Source organism: Physella acuta, unplaced genomic scaffold (assembly GCF_028476545.2).
Source record: "Physella acuta isolate Inbredline_101_S28 unplaced genomic scaffold, ASM2847654v3 ptg000176l, whole genome shotgun sequence".
In the NCBI taxonomy this organism is placed as follows: domain Eukaryota; kingdom Metazoa; phylum Mollusca; class Gastropoda; family Physidae; genus Physella; species Physella acuta.
This window is the reverse complement of record NW_026731695.1, coordinates 64,499-70,159: the sequence shown is the minus strand read 5'-3', so window position 1 is coordinate 70,159 and position 5,661 is coordinate 64,499.

The window sequence follows — 5,661 nt, the reverse complement described above, 5'->3', positions numbered from 1 at the left end:
TAAATTATAATCATGGGCTTTAATACTCTATGGATGACCACAAAGTATAAAATGATTATGGGCGTGTTCTCTAAAAGATGCCCCTACAGTGTGTAAATTATAATCATGGGCTTTAATACTCTATGGATGACCACAAGTGTATAAAATGATTATGGGCGTGTTCTCTAAAAGATGCCCCTACAGTGTGTAAATTATAATCATGGGCTTTAATACTCTATGGATGACCACAAGTGTATAAAATGATTATGGGCGTGTTCTCTAAAAGATGCCCCTACAGTGTGTAAATTATAATCATGGGCTTTAATACGCTATGGATGACCACAAGTGTATAAAATGATTATGGGCATGTTCTCTAAAAGATGCCCCTACAGTGTGTAAATTATAATCATGGGCTTTAATACTCTATGGATGACCACAAGTGTATAAAATGATTATGGGCATGTTCTCTAAAAGATGCCCCTACCTACACAAGTATCAGATACTCTATTAATTGAAAGACTGCATACATTTATTCGGGGAATATCAATGACTACTACACCACTACCCTTCACCGATGCCCCTTTCTCCCTGAAGGTTGTACGAACAAGCCTCATTACTACGAACAATTTACGACATGAAACAAAATGATACATTCGCCTTCTAAGTTACAAATAATAATAATACACTCCAGCCGCTCACATATATGTAGCTTGAAGGGGTCTCCCATAAATGACGTCACGGTTTTTTTTGGACAATTTTTACCTCCCCATCCCCTCCGTCACACGTCGTCACAAAAAGCCAGACCCCCAACCCTAAAATGACGTCACACCTCAGCCTACAACCCCCCCCCCCACGCCATGAGAATTGCTGTTGAATTTTTCTTAAAACATCGATATTTTTCCAAAATCTTGTCAGAACTTTGTAAACATGGAGTATGTTAGTCAATTCCTATTACAATTTATTAAAACAGTTTTATAAAACGCGAAATAACGGCTAAAACTAGTTTTCTAACATGGCTTTTTGTAAAGCAAAAGTGTGACGTCACACTATCTGAACCCCCTCCCCCTCATCACACACCGTCACAAAATTAGTGATTCCCCCCTACGAGTGTGACGCCATTTATGGACGACCCCGAAATTAAAAAAAATAAACCGAGAGTGATCTCCCCTAAACTTTCTCGAATATTCTTATATAAAATAACAGGGGATGGGAACTCGGGCTATAGACATGATTTTTAATCCATTTTAAATACTTTAAGTTTTAAAAATAGAATAAAATCTCGTAGACAAATTAATTGCACACCAAGTGAACGCCAAATAAAAAAGCGCATAATGGTGCGCAATATTATTATTACTTTTAAAATTTACATTAGTTTTTTGAGAAATCGGAAGTAGCGTAAAGTACTACTTCCAGTCAACGGAAATGGCTCAAAATTTAATAGAAGGTAGAGAATTAGATCTTTTACTTACATATGAAATTTCATTTATCTATCTGAAATAGTACTCAAGTTATAGGCTTTTGAAAAATTCAAAGTAGGAAAAGTACCACTTCCGGTTATCGGAAATCGCTCAAAAGTTGATACGGATCTACGATTTTGATTAAATACTTATATATGAAATTTCATCAACCTAGCTGTAACGGTACTCAAGTTATCGTGTTTACACACGGACAGACAGACACACAGACACACAGACACACAGACACACAGACATACGGACAAGATTGCAAAATTATGTTTTTCCGTATCAGTGAGGTGTGAAACGTCGAGATTTGTAAAAATCTCGATTTTTTTTTTTTGCACGATTACAAGACTTTCTCTATACTTCGTATATACGAGAAAGTAAAAAACAAAAAAAAACAAAAAAAACCCGACGATTTTTGCGTGTTGTGTTCTTTAACTTTAACCCTATTTCTTGTGTGAATAATTTCAACTTCAACTAATACTCAACCCTTGGGGGGGGGGGGGGGGTTGGTCAGCGAGATCTTTACCGCAGTTGTAATTATGTGCATATATATTAATTAATGATCAGTGCACGAATGCAGATGCATTTACACTTTGCAGTCAGCATGGAAATAAACCATTATTAAAGTTCTTTAAAAAGAATATAACCTATGTCTGCGAAAAAAAAACCCCACCAATTATGTCGACAGTTTATGGTGGTTATTGATTACATATTTACATGGTAACATGTTATAGTTATAGTAGTGAAGATCGACTGTTAAGATACTACGGGTGTGAACGCAAGTCTAGTATTGTTATCTATTTAGCCTATGTAGTTGTGTTTATAAGCAAGTGTATTTTGGTGTAACCTTACCATAATGCGATAAATTAATTGTAGAGCCAGCTATGGGGTCGTCCATAAATGACGTCACACTCATAGGGGGAAGGGGGTCTGTATTTTTGTGATGGGGTGACGTCACTTTTTTTGCTTGGGGCTGAAACTTAGACAGTACAGAGGTCGGTGTGTGAGCAAGCGTGACCACGCCGCCCTGAAGACCAGTCGCCCATTCCAGGCTACTCTAAGTTGTATTATTACTACTATGCCAATAATTCATGTATTAAAAGTTAAATGATCGTGAAACTGAGATAATTACTGAGCCAAATATCGGCAGTCAGTCAATAACAATAACATAACATTAATAAACGCAATATTAACTATTAAGGGACCTCTTGTCCAACGAGACAAACCCCAGACTAAACAGGTCATTCTGTAGCTGCGGCTATAACTATTTATGTGCGGTATGACTCGCTAGAGCATATTTGCCACATGAGCGATTTCCGATAACCGAAAGTGGTACTTTTTCTACTTTGAATCTTTAAAAAGCCTATAAATTGAGTACTATTTCAGATAGATAAATGAAATTTCACATATAAGTAAAAGATCTAATTCTCTAACTTTTATCAAATTTTGAGTAATTTCTGTTGACCGGAAGTAGTAATTTACGCTATTTCCGATTTCTCAAAAAACGCATGTAAATTTAAAAAGTACTAATAATATTGCGCTTTATTATGCACATTTTCTTTTGGCGATCGCTTGGTGCGCAATTTTTTTTCTCTACGAGATTCTATTCTATTTTTAAAAGTTTAAGTAATTTAAAATCATGTCTATATACCGAGTTATATAAGAATATTCGAGAAAGTTTAGGGGAGATCACTCCCGGTTTATTAATTTTATAAAAAAAAGCGAGAAGCCAATTTCAATGCAATTAATTTAAATGATGTGCTTATTTTTAAGTGTAAGCCCTGCTAGGGGAAGGTTTGAAAAAAAAAACTAGTCTGTTCTCTGAGTAGGCCTAAGTGTCTTTGTGTTGAGTTCAAAAGATGTAGTTTCTCCCCTTAAATTTATGTTATAGACATGTATTTATACATAGGGGTAATCCATAAATGACGTCACGCTTTTTTGACGCGTTTTACCTCCCCCGTCCCCTCAAAATTGCTGTTGAATTTTTCTTAAAACATCGATATTTTTCCAAAATCTTGTCAGAACTATGTCAACATAGAGTATTTTGATCAATTCCTATTACAATTTATTAAAACCGTTTTCTAAAACGCGAAATAACAGCTAAAACTCGTTTTCTAATCATTGAACGGAGTTGTGGCTTTAATAATATTAATGTATACTGAAGAAATAAACTATAAAACTCACAAACTTGTTTATTAAGTAGCTACATGTTTTTATTTTTTTTACTGAACTATCAACCTCTAAAACTTGCTAACAGCAATTTAGAAAAGCTGGGTTGTGCATTGAAGAAAACGGCCATTTCCTTTGATCGGGCGATTTTAGTGATTGTGTTTTGTCGAGCTCGGCCGTTTTTTTAACATGCGACGGAATAATAAACAATTAATAAGTGTTTTAAAAGAAAGAAGGACCACCTTGCTGAACATGGTAATACAATTTTTTATACGAATTCAGAATCACATACTAATTTTCGGGTTGCTTATTTTTATAACATTTAAAATATGGAGTCTTTTACTTTTACGCATTTTTGTGTGTTTAGTATCCCACTAGTGACTAGAGCAGGGGTCGGCAACCTTTTGAGACAGAAGAGACAAAAGTTACAATTTACAGAAGTTCCAAGCTTTTAAAGAGCCACTAACATTTTTATTTCAATATTATTATCTTTGGTTGGGACTAGTTATATATATATATATATATATATATATATATATATATATATATATATATATATATATATATATATATATATATATATATATATATTGAAAAAATATGGTCATTGAAAAATATGGTCATTAGCTACCACTTAGTTTGCCCATTGGGGCATATTGCTAGAGCCATACATGGATGATTCCATGCAGTCTTTCCATTTTGATGTCATCAATATGCATGCTTGACACAGATTAGTAGCCAAAAACTTAGTTCAATGTAAAGTAAAAGAGTTATCAGAGATTGATACATTAGTTATCTCTACATCAATATCCATTGATTTATCAAAATATGGTTCCATGTACTTGAAAGCTGGTCAAGGAGTTTGTCCTATTTTACCCAACTATGGTTGGACTGTCTGAGGTGGCTTGGTCTAACACCCACGGACCATAAAACTGACCTCATCTGAAGGCTTTTATCGCAAAAGACTGCATAGATACATATCAATATTGGCTTCCTGCTGTATCTTTATTATATCAAATCCTATTACACAACTTCCTAAATACTTTATTGACAGTATGGCCCTATTTTCCAAATTCAGCAGGAAAAATAAGTTCAGGTCTGTCTGATTCATCGCTTTCATATTGATACAGTAGCCAACGAACCCATGCAGTCATCAGTTGGTCTTTCCTTACAACTTCTCAATGTGTAGGCCCAAACCTAGCAATCCACTACAGTTTCATGTGTAACAACAAGGTTGAATCTAAAAACATGCTATCAACAATGTTGAAAAAAATGTTTCTAATTGGTGTCTTCAGTAAGGCAGGAGTGAGGAAGGGATGCAAACTTTTGAGCCCAAAAGTCTAGCCCCAAGGGAAGTTGTTTGAAACTTCTATAGATTTATACCACTTTTCCCTACACTAGGAGAATTTTTCTATATATAAATGTATACGGGTCAATTTGACCCATGTTAGTAGGGAGAGGAATAGTGAACCTAAACCTGCTCACCCTCATGCACACATGCAAAATTAAACATTCATTTTTATGTTGAAATCAAGTATTGCATGTGTAGGTAGCATATCTAGAAGCTCAAAACAATTGGTCCAGTGGTTGACCAGTAATTAACTAAAACGTAGCACTATCGGATCATTTTGACCCGCCTTGTAGGGATAGGGTTAAATGGTAAAAAAAGGCCCGCGAATTGAATGGAAGAGGGGTCAAAATCCGTTGCTCGACTGCCGTTGAAAAAATATCTCGGCGGTAGTTTTCAATTGATAAATAAGATATATTGTGTAATATCACCAACCATAAAAATTACGCAGCATTAGACCGCTTAAAATTTACTTTTTAATGGTACTATCTTGTTACTATACGAGCTCTTTTTGTAATAGAAACTATGAAGTGTAAGATACATATTTTACGGCCGTTTTACATACATTCCTAAATTGAGGAAACGGGTGAACTTAATACATTGTGAGAAGGGGATCGGAAGTGGGGGTGGGGGTAAAGTCAAGAGTTTCTTCCAGGCATCTCTTCGGGGGGGGGGGGGGACGACGACGACGAAGCCCCCCCC